This window comes from Anomaloglossus baeobatrachus, chromosome 3 (genome assembly GCF_048569485.1).
Source record: "Anomaloglossus baeobatrachus isolate aAnoBae1 chromosome 3, aAnoBae1.hap1, whole genome shotgun sequence".
In the NCBI taxonomy this organism is placed as follows: Eukaryota; Metazoa; Chordata; class Amphibia; order Anura; family Aromobatidae; genus Anomaloglossus; species Anomaloglossus baeobatrachus.
This window is the reverse complement of record NC_134355.1, coordinates 528,359,408-528,375,522: the sequence shown is the minus strand read 5'-3', so window position 1 is coordinate 528,375,522 and position 16,115 is coordinate 528,359,408. Positions and strand designations below refer to the sequence as shown.

The 16,115-nt window shown below is 45.0% G+C and overlaps 1 protein-coding gene across 1 annotated transcript in view; it reads right to left on the bottom strand.

The window, feature by feature from the left end:
• Positions 1–16,115, bottom strand: part of PLS1 (plastin 1) — a 179,094-nt gene that overhangs the window by 142,002 nt on the left and 20,977 nt on the right. The gene's annotated exons all lie outside the window — the stretch shown is intronic.

The window sequence follows — 16,115 nt, the reverse complement described above, 5'->3', positions numbered from 1 at the left end:
ACTGGAGGGGGCACATTGCACCGGAGAAGGGCTGTAGAGTGGCCGGCACACAGTGTCGGAGAGCGGGCGGCACACAGCGCTAGAGAGGGGGCAGCACACAGCGCCAGAGAGTGGCAGCACACAGCGCTGGAGAGGGGGCGGCACAATGCTGGAAGTGATGAAGCTGCTGTGGGACGGAAGCGCAGAGCACTAAACACGCCCACAAAGTAAGTCCTGAGCACGCTGGCACCTGCCAGTGAAAGAGCTCATTGGTGCGCGCAAGCAGCGCAAGTGGGGATTTAAAGAGACGGCGACCAGTAAGACCGCGGCGGCGGCTGGAGCACTGCCGCCCCCCAGGAATCTGCCCGGAGGCCGCAGAAAAGGTCATGGCGGCCTGCATGCGGCCCGCAGGCCGGAGGTTCCCCACCCCTGTCATAAATTAAACCTTTATAAGATCAATATGTTTTAAAGTATGAAACCATTTTCTTAAACAAGTAGATCATGCTCTGCTTGTATGAAAAAGGGGATCACGCCCTCAAACGCCTCCATACTGATTCACTACTGTATAACAATTCCCTTATATTTTGGAGTACAATCATCCAGATGATTTTCATTTCTTTATTTCATTGACTTATTTATTTATTTTTTATTAAATACCCTTTACACAAACTAAATATTAAAACAATGATTCACTTCCTCTACAACTTTGCAGGTGTACACCCAACAACCATATACAATAAAAACATATATATAGCTTCTATTATACTGTATCTAAATAGCTACATGTATATTTGCCTAAGGAGGCATCCGTACATACAAGACAAATAGACCAGCCTTCTCCTTGTAAACTTACCAGCTATACGGATGTGGCTTTAGCTTATTTTAGGTTCCAATTGTGTTTTATATAAATTCAGCTCTGGCAAAAATTAAGAGACCCCTGCAAAATTGTCAGTTTTTCTGATTTTTATCTTTACAGGTATATTTTTGAGTAAAATGGAAATTGTTATTTTATTCTATAAACTACTGACAACATGTCTCCGAATTTCCAAGCATTAAATTTTGTATTTATTTTCTGAAAATGAAAAATGGTCAAAATATCAAAAAAAGCCTTGATTTCAGACTTCAATGCAAAGAAAACAAGTTCATAATAATTCAGAAGCAGCAATACTAATGTTTTAACTCAGGAAGAGTTCAGAAATCAATATTTTGTGGAATAACCATGATTTTTAATCACAGCTTTCATGCATCTTGGCATGTTTTCCACCAGTCTTTCACACTGCTTTGGGTGACCTTATGCCACCCCTAGTGCACACATTTAGGCAGTTCTTCTTTGTTTGATGGCTTGTGACTATCCATCTTCCTCTTGATTACATTCCAGAGGTTTTCAATGGGTTCGAGTCTGGAGACTGGGCTGGCCATGACAGGGTTTTGATGTGGTAGTCCTTCATCCACACATTGATTGAACTAGCTGTGTGGCATGGCACATTGTCCTACTGGAAAAAAACAGTCCTCAGAGTTGGGGAACATTGACTGGGCAGAAGGAAGCAACTGTTTTTCCAGGATAACCTTGTATGCGGCTTGATTCATACGTCCTTCGCAAAGTTTAATTTGCCCAATTCCAGCCCTGCAGAAGCATCCCCAGATCATCACCGATACTCTACCAAATTTCACAGTGGGTGCAAGACACTGTGGCTTGTAGGCCTCTCCAGGTCTTCGTCTAACTATTAGATGACCAGCTGTTGGGCAAAGCTGAAAATTAGACTCATCAGAGAAGATTACCTTACTCTAGTCCTCTAGTTCAATCTTTTTCGTCTTTGGCAAACTTCAGCCTGGCTCTCCTTTTCTTCTCATTGATGATAGGCTTTTTTTTAGCTTTACATGACTTGAGCCCTACCTCTAGGAGCCTGTTATGAACTGTTCTTGCCATGCACGTCACCCCAGCTGCCATTTGCCATTCCTTTTGTAGGTCACTTGATGTCATCCTGCGGTTGCTGGGTGACATTCAAATAGGATGACGGTCATCCCGGTCAGTGAAGAGTCGCCTTCGCCCTCTGTCGGTCTGTACTCTGGTTGGAATTTAACCGACACTGGAATGGAATGGCTGTCAGACATGTAGAGAAGCTGATTTATCTAAAAATGTGCAGTGGTCTCTTAATTTTTGCCAGAGTTGTATATATATATATATATATATATATATTATACACATATGTTGGGAATGTCAGTTATGCTTTGGCTGCTGGGAGGCTCCCTCTTGTGGCCGGGAATGGTTTGGACATAGACCAGGTGTGTTGAGCTATGGGCGTTTCCATTGCTAACTCTCTGCTTATTTAAATCCTGGTCTGATAGCAGGCTATGCCGGATGTCAGTTGTTCTTTGTTCACCAGCCTGCTTCTTAATTCTCCACACCACATCTACCCCAGATAAGTGCTTTGCTCTTTATTTGTTGTTTGGTTCTTTTACTCTTATCCGGGTTTGTCTTTTGCTGTGGTTGTGTTCAGTTTTTGGGCATGCAGGGATCTTCCCTCTCAGTTGTTTAGCTGGGAAACTCCCTGCAGTTTTGTTTGGAGTATAGCTCCTATAAGTCCATGTTTTTGTGGCTTTTTAAATTTGTAATGATTCTTGTTTTCTGTTCATTGGTATGACAAGAGCGCCTGGTATAGGACGGAGTGCAGATCGTGCGATCTGAGGGCCTTTTGTACTATCAGGAAGTTGGTATTTTGCAGGGTTTTTCTCTGGCCACCATCAGCCCCTTTCCTGTCCTTTCCTATTTCAGTCAGTGGGGGCCTCACCTTTTGCTAATCCTATCATCTGTGTATTGTGTTTTCCTATATCACCGCAGTCTTTGAATGTGGGGGGCTTGCTATTCTTTGTCTATTTTCTGAGGCAGAAAGTTATTCATCTTTCCTTCCTTTAGGATAGCTAGTTCTCCGGCTGGGTTCGCGGTGCACAGGATGTTAGTTCACCCCTCGGCTACTTCTAGTTGTGATGGCTAGTAAGGGGATGGCGGCCAGATTAGTTGCCAATGCTCTTGTCACCTTTTACCAATGATTTAAGGTGGTCTTCCATGGTTCCGGATCATAACAGTACATCCGGCCAACAAATTTAAAGGGTACTCTTAAGAAGGGAAAAAAAAAAAAAAGGGTCTGCTGAAATGGGTTTTTTTTTGGTGTTTTTCCTCTTCTTCTTTGGGTTCCGTGGAAGATTTCTTTTTCTAGCATGGATGAATTAGGTGAGCGTGTTGCTCATCTTGATGCTAAGGTTCGTCGTATAGAGTCTTATCTTGCACAGACTCCCCTTGCAGAGCCTAAGATTCCCGTTACTGATTTTTTTTCGGGAGATAGGTCGAGATTTTTGAGCTTCAAAAATAATTGTAAATAGTTTTTTGACATGCGCCCTAAGTCCTCAGGGAATCCCATACAGCAGGTTAAGATTGTCATCTGCCTTCTGCGTGGTGACCCTCAGGACTGGGCCTTCTCTTTAGCGTCTGATGATCCGATTCTCAGTGATGTGGACTCCTTTTTTCAGGCTTTGGGTTTATTATATGACGAACCCAATATTGTGGACCAAGCAGAAAAGGTCTTGTTGTCCTTAACTCAGGGTTTGGATTCTGCAGAAACGTTTTGGTCAGAAATTTTGAAAGTGGGCGGTCCTTACCAAATGGAATGATGATGCGCTTGCGGCTCTTTTTCGGAAGGGTATTGCTGATACTGTGAAGGATGTAATGATAGGATTTCCCATCCCTTCTGGTCTTGATGCCTCTATGACCTTGACCATTCAGATTGATAGGCGGTTACGTGAGCGCAGGGAGATACCTGCTGATTTTGTGCCTGTGGAACAGCCTTTGGAGCCTATGGAGTGTGATAGGGTCCTTACTAATGCTAGTCGGCAGGGGTTCAGACGGAAGAATAGACTGTGCTTCTATTGTGGAGACGCTTCTCATAACATCTCTGTCTGCCCTAAACGTGAAAGCAGATTGGCTACTTCTGTTACTATGGGTTCTTTGCAGCCAAAGTTTCTTTTGTCTGTCACATTGATTTGCTCATTGTCTTCCTTTTCTGCATTTGCCTTTGTGGACTCAGGGGCAGCGCTCAATTTGATGGATTTTGGGTTTGCTAGGGATTGTGGTTTCCCCATGGTTCCTTTGCAAACTCCTATTCTTTTAAGGGGCATTGATGCTACCCCTTTGGCAGAAAATAAACCCCAATTTTGGACCCAGGTGCCTATGACAGTTGCACCAGCGCATCAGGAAACTTGTAAATTTTTAGTATTGCATAATCTACAGGATACCTTGGTACTAGGACTTCCGTGGTTGCAGACCCATAACCCAGTTCTTGACTGGAGATCCTTGTCGGTAGCTAGTTGGGGTTGTCAAGGTGTGCATCAGGACCTTTCCGTGTCGTCCGCGTCGTCAGTTGATGTACCGGCCTTCTTGTCTGATTTCCGTGATGTATTTAATGACCAGGACTCTGATTCTCTGCCCCCACACCAGGACTGTGACTGTGTCATTGAGCTGGTGTCGGGTTGTAAGTTTCCCAAGGGGCGGATTTTCAACTTGTCTGTGCCCGAACATGATGCCATGCGGTCATACATCAGGGAATCGTTGGAAAAGGGGCACATTCGGCCCTCATCTTCTCCTTTGGGTGCTGGCTTTTTCTTTGTTGCTAAGAAAGATGGGTCGTTGAGGCCTTGTATTGATTACCGTCTTCTTAATAAAATTGCGGTCAAATATCAGTACCCTTTGCCTCTGATGTCTGATCTTTTCCCAAGAGTGAAGAGCACCAAATGGTTTACGAAACTGGATCTCAAGGGTGCGTATAATCTCATCCGTATTAAGGAGGGTGCTGAATGGAAGATGGCTTTTAATACTCCTGAGGGGCATTTTGAGTACCTAGTGATGCCTTTTGGGTTCACTAATGCACCCTCCGTCTTCCAGGCCTTCATGAATGATATTTTTCGGGACCTTATCGGTAAATTTTTGATTGTGCATTTGGATGACATCTTGATTTTTTCTGATGATTGGGACTCTCATGTTGGGCAAGTACGGGCTGTTTTTCATATACTTAAGGATCATGCACTGTACGTTAAGGGGTCAAATTGCCTCTTTGGGGTGCAAAGGATTTCTTTTTTGGGCTTCATCTTGTCTCCCTCCGCTATCGAAATGGACCCGGTTAAGGTTCAGGCTATTTACGACTGGGTGCAATCGACTTCTCTGAAATCCCTGCAGCAGTTTTTGGGGTTTGCTAATTTTTACCGTAAATTTATAGCCAATTTTCCTGCCATTGTCAAACCTCTGACGGATTTGACCAAGAAGGGAGCTGATGCGGAGCATTGGACCACAGAGGCGATTGTGGCCTTCCAGGAGCTTAAAAGGTGATTCACTTCTGCCCCAGTCCTGCAGCAACCTGATGTGTCTCGCCCATTTCAAGTTGAGATCGATGCCTCAGAGATCGGAGCTGGAGTTATTCTGTCTCAGCGAGACGCTACTTTGGGTAAACTTAAGCCCTGTGCCTTTTTCTCTCGGAAGTTTGCTCCTTCTGAATGGAATTATGATGTGGGGAACCGGGAATTATAGGCTATGAAGTGGGCATTTGAAGAGTGGAGGCATTGGTTGCAGGGGCTAGACATCAAGTTGTGGTGCTTACGGACCACAAGAATCTTACCTATCTGGAATCGGCCAAGAGGTTGAATCCTCGGCAGGCCAGGTGGGCTTTGTTTTTTTTACCCGGTTCAATTTTTTGGTCTCTTTTTTGCTGGGCACCAAGAATGTTAAGGCCGATGCCCTTTCCAGGAGTTTCTGCGCTGACTCTTTGGAGGTTGTCGAGCCGCCTATTATCTTGAATGATGGTGTAGTTTTCTCGGCCATTTCGCCTGATCTGCGGTTGGCACTGGCGGAATTTCAGGGGGATAAACCTGAGAGATGTCCTACAGCGAAACTGTTTGTCCCGGACCAATGGAGAGACCGAGTTGTCTCTGAGGTTCATTGCTCTGTTTTGGCGGGTCATCCTGGCATTTTTGGTACTCGGGATCTTGTGAGACGCTCTTTTTGGTGGCCTTCCCTGTCCCGGGATGTCTGTCGTTTTGTGCAGTCGTGTAGAGTTTGTTCTAGGTCCAAGCCCTGTTGTTCATGTTCTAGTGGGCTATTATTGCCTTTGCCGGTACCTAAGAAACCTTGGACGCACATCTCTATGGATTTTATTTCAGAGCTTCCCGTCTCTCAGAAAATGACTGTGATTTGGGTGATCTGTGATAGATTCTCCAAGATGGTCCACTTGGTTCCCCTAAGTTGCCGTCTTCATCAGAGTTGGCGCTTTTGTTTTTCCAACATGTTGTTCGTTTGCATGGTATTCCGGAAAACATTGTTTCTGACAGAGGGGTGCAGTTTGTATCCAGGTTTTGGAGGATTTTTTGCTCCAAATTGGGTGTTCAGCTGTCTTTCTCCTCGGCGTTTCATCCTCAGACCAACGGTCAGACTGAAAGGGCTAACCAGGCCCTGGAGACCTATTTACGGTGTTTTGTTTCTGCAGATCAGGATGAAGACCTATTTACGGTGTTTTGTTTCTGCAGATAAGGATGACTGCGTTTCGTTTTTGCCTTTGGCTGAATTTGCCCTTAACAATAGAGCTAGCTCTGCCACATTGGTGTCCCCCTTTTTCTGCAATTTTGGGTGTCACCCCAGGTTCCTCTCGGGGCAGTTTGAGGCGTCTGACTGTCCAGGGGTGGATTCGGTGGCAAACAGAATGCAGCAGATTTGGGGGCAGGTAGTGGATAAATTGTTTCAGTCCCAAGAAACTGCCCAAAAGTTTGCCAACCGGCGTCGGACTGTTGGTCCCCGGTTTAAAGTGGGGGACATGGTGTGGTTGTCCTCTAAAAATATTTCTATGAGAGTTCCATCTCCTAAATTTAAGCCCAGATTTATTGGACCTTATAAGATTTCGGAGATTATCAACCCGGTATCTTTTCGTTTGACTCTGCCTGTGTCATTTAAGATTCACAATGTCTTCCATAAGTCCTTGTTGAAGAAACATGTGGAGCCAACAGTTCCTGCAGCAGCGCCTCCTGACCCTGTTTTGGTACAAGGGGTTCTGGAGTATGAGGTTGAAAAAATTCTGGATTCCCGTCGCAATAGGCGTCAGCTTCAGTACCTTCAATAAGGAATAACGTTTGGAACACCATTCTAAGTCTGAACTGGGTGCAAAAACCTAAAAAAACATCACTATGGGGAGATAAGGTATGCACACCAGTGACTATGTAAGGGGAATACATGAAATAGGAGAAACTGCTGTGTGAATACTGACTTGAAAAATCCAATAGCTATATGTAAGAGTGAAAATGTGAAAAATGGAATCTGCATTACTGCCATGAACATATGAATCAAGAGAAATTTAGCTACTGAATTGATCAATGCAATAGAGCCCCAACACTACGCCAAAGTATTTCTCTACGTTGGGGTCCCTAGCTTGTGTGTGTCCTCTCATGCAGTTAAAAAACTTTGGCGTAGTGTTGGGGCTCTATTGCATTGATCAATTCAGTAGCTAAATTTCTCTTGATTCATATGTTCATGGCAGAAATGCAGATTCCATTTTTCACATTTTCACTCTTACATATAGCTATTGGATTTTTCAAGTCAGTATTCACACAGCAGTTTCTGCTATTTCATGTATTCCCCTTACATAGTCACTGGTGTGCATACCTTATCTCCCCATAGTGATGTTTTTTTAGGTTTTTGCACCCAGTTCAGACTTAGAATGGTGTTCCAAACGTTATTCCTTATTGTTAGTAGTTTTTCGTTTGTGAACCCTCCCCAACCACACCTATTGCCAATCCATATCATACGCATAAATAGCCTGGGTCTCAGCTTCCCATACACGGTAAGTTTTTTAACTGCATGAGAGGACACACACAAGCTAGGGACCCCAACGTAGAGAAATACTTTGGCGTAGTGTTGGGGTTCTATTGCATTGATCAATTCAGTAGCTAAATTTCTCTTGATTCATATGTTCATGGCAGTAATGCAGATTCCATTTTTCACATTTTCACTCTTACATATAGCTATTGGATTTTTCAAGTCAGTATTCACACAGCAGTTTCTGCTATTTCATGTATTCCCCTTACATAGTCACTGGTGTGCATACCTTATCTCCCCATAACTTCAGTACCTTGTGAGCTGGAAGGGTTATGGGCAGGAAGAAAACTCTTGGGTTGTGGCTTCTGACATTCATGCAGACAGGTTGGTTCGCGCCTTCCATCATGCTCATCCCGAGCGACCCGGTGGCGTTGGTGAGGGTTCGGTGACCCCTCCTCAAGGGGGGGGTACTGTTGTGAATGTCAGTCATGCTTTGGCTGCTGGGAGGCTCCCTCTTGTGGCCAGGAATGGTTTGGACATAGACCAGGTGTGTTGAGCTATGGGCATTTCCATTTCTAACTAGAGTTGAGCGCGGTTCGCGGTTCTCCAGTTCGTGGTTCGAGTGATTTTGGGGGCTGTTCTAGATCGAACTAGAACTCGAGCTTTTTGCTAAAAGCTCGATAGTTCTAGATACGTTCGAGAACGGTTCTAGCAGCAAAAAGCAGGGCTTTTTACAGCTACAGTGTGCAGGAGCCATCGCTGGCAGCCTGCCAGAAGCTGGTAACCAAGATAAACATCGGGTATCCAAGCAAAGCGCTTTGGTTAGTAACCCGATGTTTACCCTAGTTACGTGCAGGAAGCCCACACTTCCCCGCTCAGCTCGCTCCGCCCCCTCCTGCCCGCGGCATGTACACACGCACACACACTCTGCACGCACACTCTGCACACACACTCTGCACACACACTCTGCACACACACTCTGCACACACACTCTGCACACACACTCTGCACACACACTCTGCACACATGGTCCCGCTCGGCTTACCTGCGGTGATGAAGTCCCGCCATCCCGACCTCAGCGCTGTCACTGTCCTCCATGGCCGCCGCTTGTCACATCACCTTCTCTCGCTTCCGACCCGAGACTGACTAGCGGTGATGTCACGGGCCTCTCGCGATACTTGGCTGTGAAGGCGGCGGTCATTGAACTCAGTGACAGGTGCTGTCAGTGTGCTGGAGATCAGCGCAGGTAATGTACCTCGCTGACAGCAGCACTTGTCATCCCCTGCCGTGACCTGGCTGACCCATTGATGTTAGCTCAGGTCACTGCATTGCTCTCCCAGCCAATGGGGAACATCCTGCTCTTCATTGACTGGGACAGTGTGGATCGTCATGGCAACCCCTTGGATTACACCAGACCTGGATTTGTTTTTCTTTCTAATAAATTGGTTAAAGAGGGAATGTTTTGGGGAGTGTTTTTTCAAATAAAAATGTGTTTGTCGTCTATTTTTTTTACTACTGACTGGGTTGGTGATGTCGGGTATCTGATAGACACCTGACCTCACAAACCCCAGGGCTTGATGCCAGGTGACATTACACATCTGGTATTAACCCCATATATTACCCCGTTTGCCACCGCACCAGGGCGCGGGATGAGCTAGGGCGAAGCACCAGGATTGGCGCATCTAATGGATGCGCCACTTCTGGGGCGGCTGCGGCCTGCTATTTTTAGGCTGGGGAGAGTCCAATAACCATGGACCTCCCTAGTCTGAGAATATCAGACCCCAGCTGTCTGCTTTACCTTGGCTGGTGATCCAATTTTGGGGGACCCCTATGTGTTTTTTTTTTGTAATTATTTATTTAAATTTAAAATAACAGCGTGGGGTGCCCTCAGTTTTGGATTACCAGCCAAGGTGAGGTTGCCAGCTGTGGTCTGCAGGCTGCAGCCGTCTGCTTTACCCTAGCTGGCTACAAAACTAGGGGAAACCCTACGTCATTTTTTTTTTCATTTTTTTGGCTAAATACAAAGCTAAGCACCACTTAGTGCCACATGAAAGGCACCAAAGGGTGCAAAATTACAAAATGCAGGAGAGTGGGACATTATGTGTCTTTCTGCCATTATAATGACAGAAAAGACTGATATGAAGTGTACAAGCACAAGAAAATCACCAGAGCGCTCTACGCTGTGAAAAGCAGTACAAAATGGCACTGGAGTGAACATGTGACCGCCTCATGTAGGATGAAGCTATGGATCCTGGGTAAATTTATGCATTTACCCTCCTTCAGTTTTTTTGCAGTACACAAAAAAAAACGGAAGGCACACAGATGACAAACAGATGACATACGGACCGTCTACGGAACGGAAACGGATGCCACACGGATGCACCCGTGAAAAAAAACGGACTGTTTTTTGCAGACCGCAAAAATGGATCGGTCGTGTTAATGTAGCCTTATTCTGATTTGCCGTTTATAAACAGCAGGCAGAAATAAGTGAATAGCGCCCCCCGGCGTCAGAAAATCTCCGGGGTTTCAGGGCTAGCTGAGACCCTGGAGATCATGATTCAGGACGGTTTTTCCGGTCCCCGCTCACGTGATCACAGGTATACACCGTACACCGATGATCACGTTACAGTAAATGACAGCGCCGGTAAAAAATTATTTATCTCCCATTTGGCATGAACAAACATTTCTTCTCCACTTCTCCATTTTTTCTCCATTTTTTCTCCACTTTCTCTCCACTTTTTCTACATTTTTTCTCCACTTTTTCTCCATTTTTTCTCCACTTTTTCTCCACTTTTTCTCCACTTTTTCTCCACTTTATCTCCACTTTATCTCCACTTTTTCTCCATTTTTTCTCCACTTTCTCTCCACTTTTTTTGCATTTTTTCTGCATTTTTTCTACATTTTTTCTACATTTTTTCTCCACTTTTTCTCCACTTTTTCTCCACTTTTTCTCCACTTTTTCTCCACCTTTTCTCCACTTTTTCTCCACTTTATCTCCACTTTTTCTCCATTTTTTCTCCACTTTATCTCCATTTTTTCTCCATTTTTTCTCCACTTTTTCTCCATTTTTTCTCCACTTTTTCTCCACTTTTTCTCTACTTTTTCTCCACTTTTTCTCCGTTCTTTTTCTATGGTCGGTCTACCCATTAGCTCTGCCATGCATAATGTAGCTCTACACCTACTGCACATGTTAGTTTATGATTGACATCTCTTTCGTACCAGAGCTGTCTAAGCCTACTCTGACCCCATATTTGTCATTACTATATTGTCCTTGTACTGTATTATGACATTTGTATCATGTGTTTCATTTCTTGCTGTGTTGCAATTTTTTTGCTGCATCCCAATTGTACCTCTACATTGTTCTAGTTTATGTTATTGTTCGCTCACTCTTATGTGATACTGATTATTGTCATTTTTCATGATTACATGCAGATAAGTCCAATCTGACGAAGGCTCAGGCCAAAACGTCATTTGTAACTTGTTTTGGACAAAAACATATATGCTTATGAAAAAAAAAAATTTCTTAATACGGACCAATAAAGAGTGATTTTGCATTACTATCCGTTGTGACTTACTGACTTAGTCTGGGAGATTTAGAGTGCCGAGGTTACTCACTAATTTTATCTATTATTACCTCTGAGCACCTATATACCAGTGAGCAGAGCTTCCTCTACAGTAGTTCTCCTGATTAGGCATGCCCTTACCTCATGAGCAGGGCATTGCAGCTTTGGTAGCAACCATTACGACATGGACTCTGCTGCTGTGGACCCGGGGAGAGTGAGTGCAGATTCATTGCACCCACACTCCTCACATGAAGGGTCCGCACTCCTAGAAAATGGGGGATACGTTCCCTGAGTGTCTCCCCCCCATATTCTAGACGGTCCAGAGTCGTCGTGGGACCCCTTTATTTTTTTTTCTTACAATAAATTGGTGAAAGAGGAAATGTGTTGGGGACTGTTTTTTCAAATAAATTTCTTTTGTCGATTTTTTTTTTTTTTTGTTAGTACTGACAGTTTATGATGTTGGGTATCTAATAGACGCCATGACATCACAAACTGCTGGGCTTGATCTCAGGTGACTTTACAGCTAGTATCAACCCGATTTATTACCCCGTTTGCCACTGCACCAGGGCACAGGATGAGCTGGGGTGAAGCGCCAGGATTGGCACATCTAGTGGATGCGCCACGTCTGGGGTGCCTGCGGCCTGCTATTTTTAGGCTGTGAAGGCCCAATAACTTTGGACCTTCCCACCCTGAGAATACCAGACCACAGCTGTCCGCTTTACCTTGGCTGGTGATCCAATTTGGAGGGGACCCTACTTTTATTGTGTAATTATTAATATTTATAAAATAATTATAAAAAAGAGCCTGAGGGGACCTCCACATTGGATCCCCAAGCACGGTAAAGCTGCCAGCTGTGGTTTTCAGGCTACAGCCGTCTGCTTTACCCTAGCTGGCTATCAAAAATGGGGGGACCCAACGTCATTTTTTTTTTAACTATTTTTTAAATAGAAAAAATTAATGGGCTTCCCTGTATTTTGATTGCCAACCAAGGTAACGGCAGGCAGATGGTGGTGGCAACCCATAGCTGTCTGCTTTATCTGCGCTGAGAATCAAAAATACCGCGGAGCGCTACGTCATTTTTTTAAAGATTTATTTTTACAGCACTGTGATGTCCAGCAATCAAAATACAGGGAAGCCCATTTTGTTTTTAGTTATTTAAATAAATAATTAAAAAAAATATATATGGGCTCCCGCTGCATTTTTTGTATTGCTAGCTAAGGGTAATCCAAGCAGCTACTGGCTGCTAACCCCCACTGCTTGGTGTTACCTTCACTGGCAATGGAAAATCCAGGGAAGCATTTTTTATTTTTTTTGCCAAAAAACTACAAAAAAAGGACGTGAGCTTCGCCATATTTTTGTATGCTAGCCAGGTATAGCAGGCAGGTGCTGGAAGAGTTGGATACAGCGCCAGAAGATGGCGCTTCTATGAAAATGACATTTTCTGAGGCGGCTGCCGTCTGCAATTCGCAGCAGTGGGGCCCAGAAAGCTCAGGCCAACCTGTGCTGCGGATTCCAATCCCCAGCTGCCTAGTTGTACCTGGCTGGACACAAAAATGGGGCGAAGCCTACGTTATTTGTTTTCCAATTATTTCATGAAATTCATGAAATAATAAAAAAAGGGCTTCCCTTTATTTTTGGTTCCCAGCCGGGTACAAATAGGCAACTGGGGGTTGGGGGCAGCCGTATCTGCCTGCTGTACCTGGCTAGCATACAAAAATATGGCGAAGCCCACATAATTTTTTCAGGGGGCAAAAAACTTCTGCATACAGTCCTGGATGGAGTATGCTGAGCCTTGTAGTTCTGCAGCTGCTGTCTGTCTGTATGGAGAAGAGCAGACAGCAGCTGCAGAACTACAAGGCTCAGCATACTCCATCCAGGACTGTATGCAGAAGTTTTTTGCCCACCAAAAAAATGACGTGGGCTTCGCCATATTTTTGTATGCTAGCCAGGTACAGCAGGCAGCCACGGGCTGCCTCCAACCCCCAGTTGCCTATTTGTACCCGGCTGGGAACCAAAAAAATAGGGAAGCCCGATTTTTTTAATTATTTCACTTATTTCATGAAATAATTAAAAAACAAATGACGTGGGCTTCGCCCCATTTTTGTGTCCAGCCAGGTACAACAAGGCAGCTGGGGATTGGAATCCACAGCACAGGTTAGCCCGAGGTTTCTGGGCGCCTCTGCTGCGAATTTCAGTCCGCAGCCGTCCCAGAAAATGGCGCTCTCATAGAAGCGCCATCATCTGGCGCTGTATCCAACTCTTCCAACAGCCCTGGAGCCGGGTGGCTTGTTGGGTAATCATGAGTTAATACTGGCTTTGTTTTACTAGCCAGTATTAAGCCAGAGATTCTTAATGTCAGGCACGTTTGACCCGGCCATTAAGAATCTCCAATAAAGGGTTAAAAAAAAGACACCACACAGAGAAAAAATACTTTAATAGAAATAAATACACAGACACATTAGAGACTCCATCTTTATTACCCCCTGTCAGCCCTCCACGATCCATGGTCTTCTGTCTTTCTCATTCAACAAATGCAGCTCTGCTACATCACTGCTGCATGGGGGAAGACGCTGCTTCCCGTGGAGCATTCACTCCGTAAAAGCTGCACGAGAAGCAGCGTGCAGCCTTCACTCCGTGAGTGATCAGTGCTGCTAGCGGTAACAGCGGTAACGCTGACAGACGCGTTACCATAGCAACGGTGCTCCCGGAGCCGCGGTTAGTGGTGACGTCACCGCTAACTGCGTTGCTATGGCAACGGTGATCTCCGTTAATGACCGGCTGTGTCAGCCGATCCCTAATGGAACGGGGAGTCGACCGTGTGCTAAAGAATGTTGCCGGTACACGGCGATACACAAATGTGCACCGTGTACCGGAGAGATGCACTCGCAGGTTCTACATGACGCGCCATAGTCATGTGACCAGTCTGTAGCCAATGAGATAATAGCCACGTGACTGGTCACATGGCTATTTTGACGTCACGATAGGTCCTGCATCTCTGCTGGCAGTGCCGGTCACCGGGAGGATTCAGCGATCATCGGATGGAATAGCGGCAGGAGACAGAGTGCAGGAGGGATCGCGGGGACCGGTAAGTGTTATGGCAATGTTTATTAACTGTATGTGTACATTTATAATGCATTTTTATGTGTTTGTGATTGCCTCCCATTATAGCCTATTGGTTCGAGTTCGGTTCGTCGAACGTTCGACGAACTCGAACAGGAGCTCCGTTCGGCGAACCGACCTCGAGCCGAACCGCGACCGGTTCGCTCATCTCTATTGCTAACTCTCTGCTTATTTAAATCCTGGTCTGATAGCAGGCTATGCCGGATGTCAGTTGTTCTTTGATCACCAGCCTGCTTCTTTCTGCTCCACACCACATCTACCCCAGATAAGTGCTTTGCTCTTTATTTGTTGTTTGGTTCTTTTACTCTTATCTGGGTTTATCTTTTGCTGTGGTTGTGTTCAGTTTTTGGGCATGCAGGGATCTTCCCTCTCAGTTGTTTCGCTGGGAAACTCCCTGCAGTTTTGTTTGTAGTATAGCTCCTATAAGTCCATGTGTTTGTGGCTTTTTGAATTTGTAATGATTCTTGTTTTCTGTTCTTTGGTATGACAAGAGCGCCTGGTATAGGACGGAGTGCAGATCGTGCAATCTGAGGGCCTTTTTGTACTATCAGGAATTTGGAATTTTGCAGGGTTTTTCTCTGGCCACCATCAGCCCCTTTCCTGTCCTTTCCTACTTTAGTCAGTGGGAGCCTCACCTTTTGCTAATCCTATCATCTATCTGTGTATTGTGTTTTCCTATATCACCGCAGTCTTTGAATGTGGGGGGCTTGCTATTCTTTGTCTATTTTCTGAGGCAGAGAGTTATTCATCTTTCCTTCCTTTAGGATAGCTAGTTCTCCGGCTGGGTTCGCGGTGCACAGGATGTTAGTTCACCCCTCGGCTACTTCTAGTTGTGATGGTTAGTAAGGGGATGGCGGCCAGATTAGTTGCCAATGCTCTTGTCACCTTTTACCAATGATTTATGGTGGTCTTCCATGGTTCCGGATCATAACACACATATATACACACACACACACACACACACACACTTTATGTCTATACAAATTACAAATGGAATTATAAATTGTGGGTCTCATGAATAAATAAAAACTTAATATAGGCTCTAATATCAACCAACCTATATTGTTTCTGGCAACCGAAATGAGGAGATCAGTCACCCCATATGGGATCCTATGGAAAATAATTCAAGACATGTATAGTTTGTTGAAAAATTATTTATATTCCATGACCTTTAATGCATTTTCTTAGGCTTTAATGTGATATACTAACACAAAGCAGCAAGTATTTCTGAAGCACAGAGGAAATTATCCATGGGTTTCTAACTATTTTACGAATATAAATCTGAAAATTCTGATAGTGGATTTGAATTCAGCCTCTGTCACACTACAAGATGGAGGGGAGAGAGGTACATAGACCCACTGGTCCCAAAACCAGGCGTTCCCCAGAAGGACGAGACTAAAGGGGGCTTTACACGCTGCGACATCGCTAATGCGAACTCGTTGGGGTCACGGAATTGGTGACGCACACCCGGCCGCATTAGCGATGCTGTTGCGTGTGACACCTATGAGCGATTTTGCATCGTTGCAAAAACGTGCAAAATCGCTCACCGGTGACATGGGGGTCCATTCTCAAAAATCGTTACTGCAGCAGTAACGAAGTTGTTCCTCGTT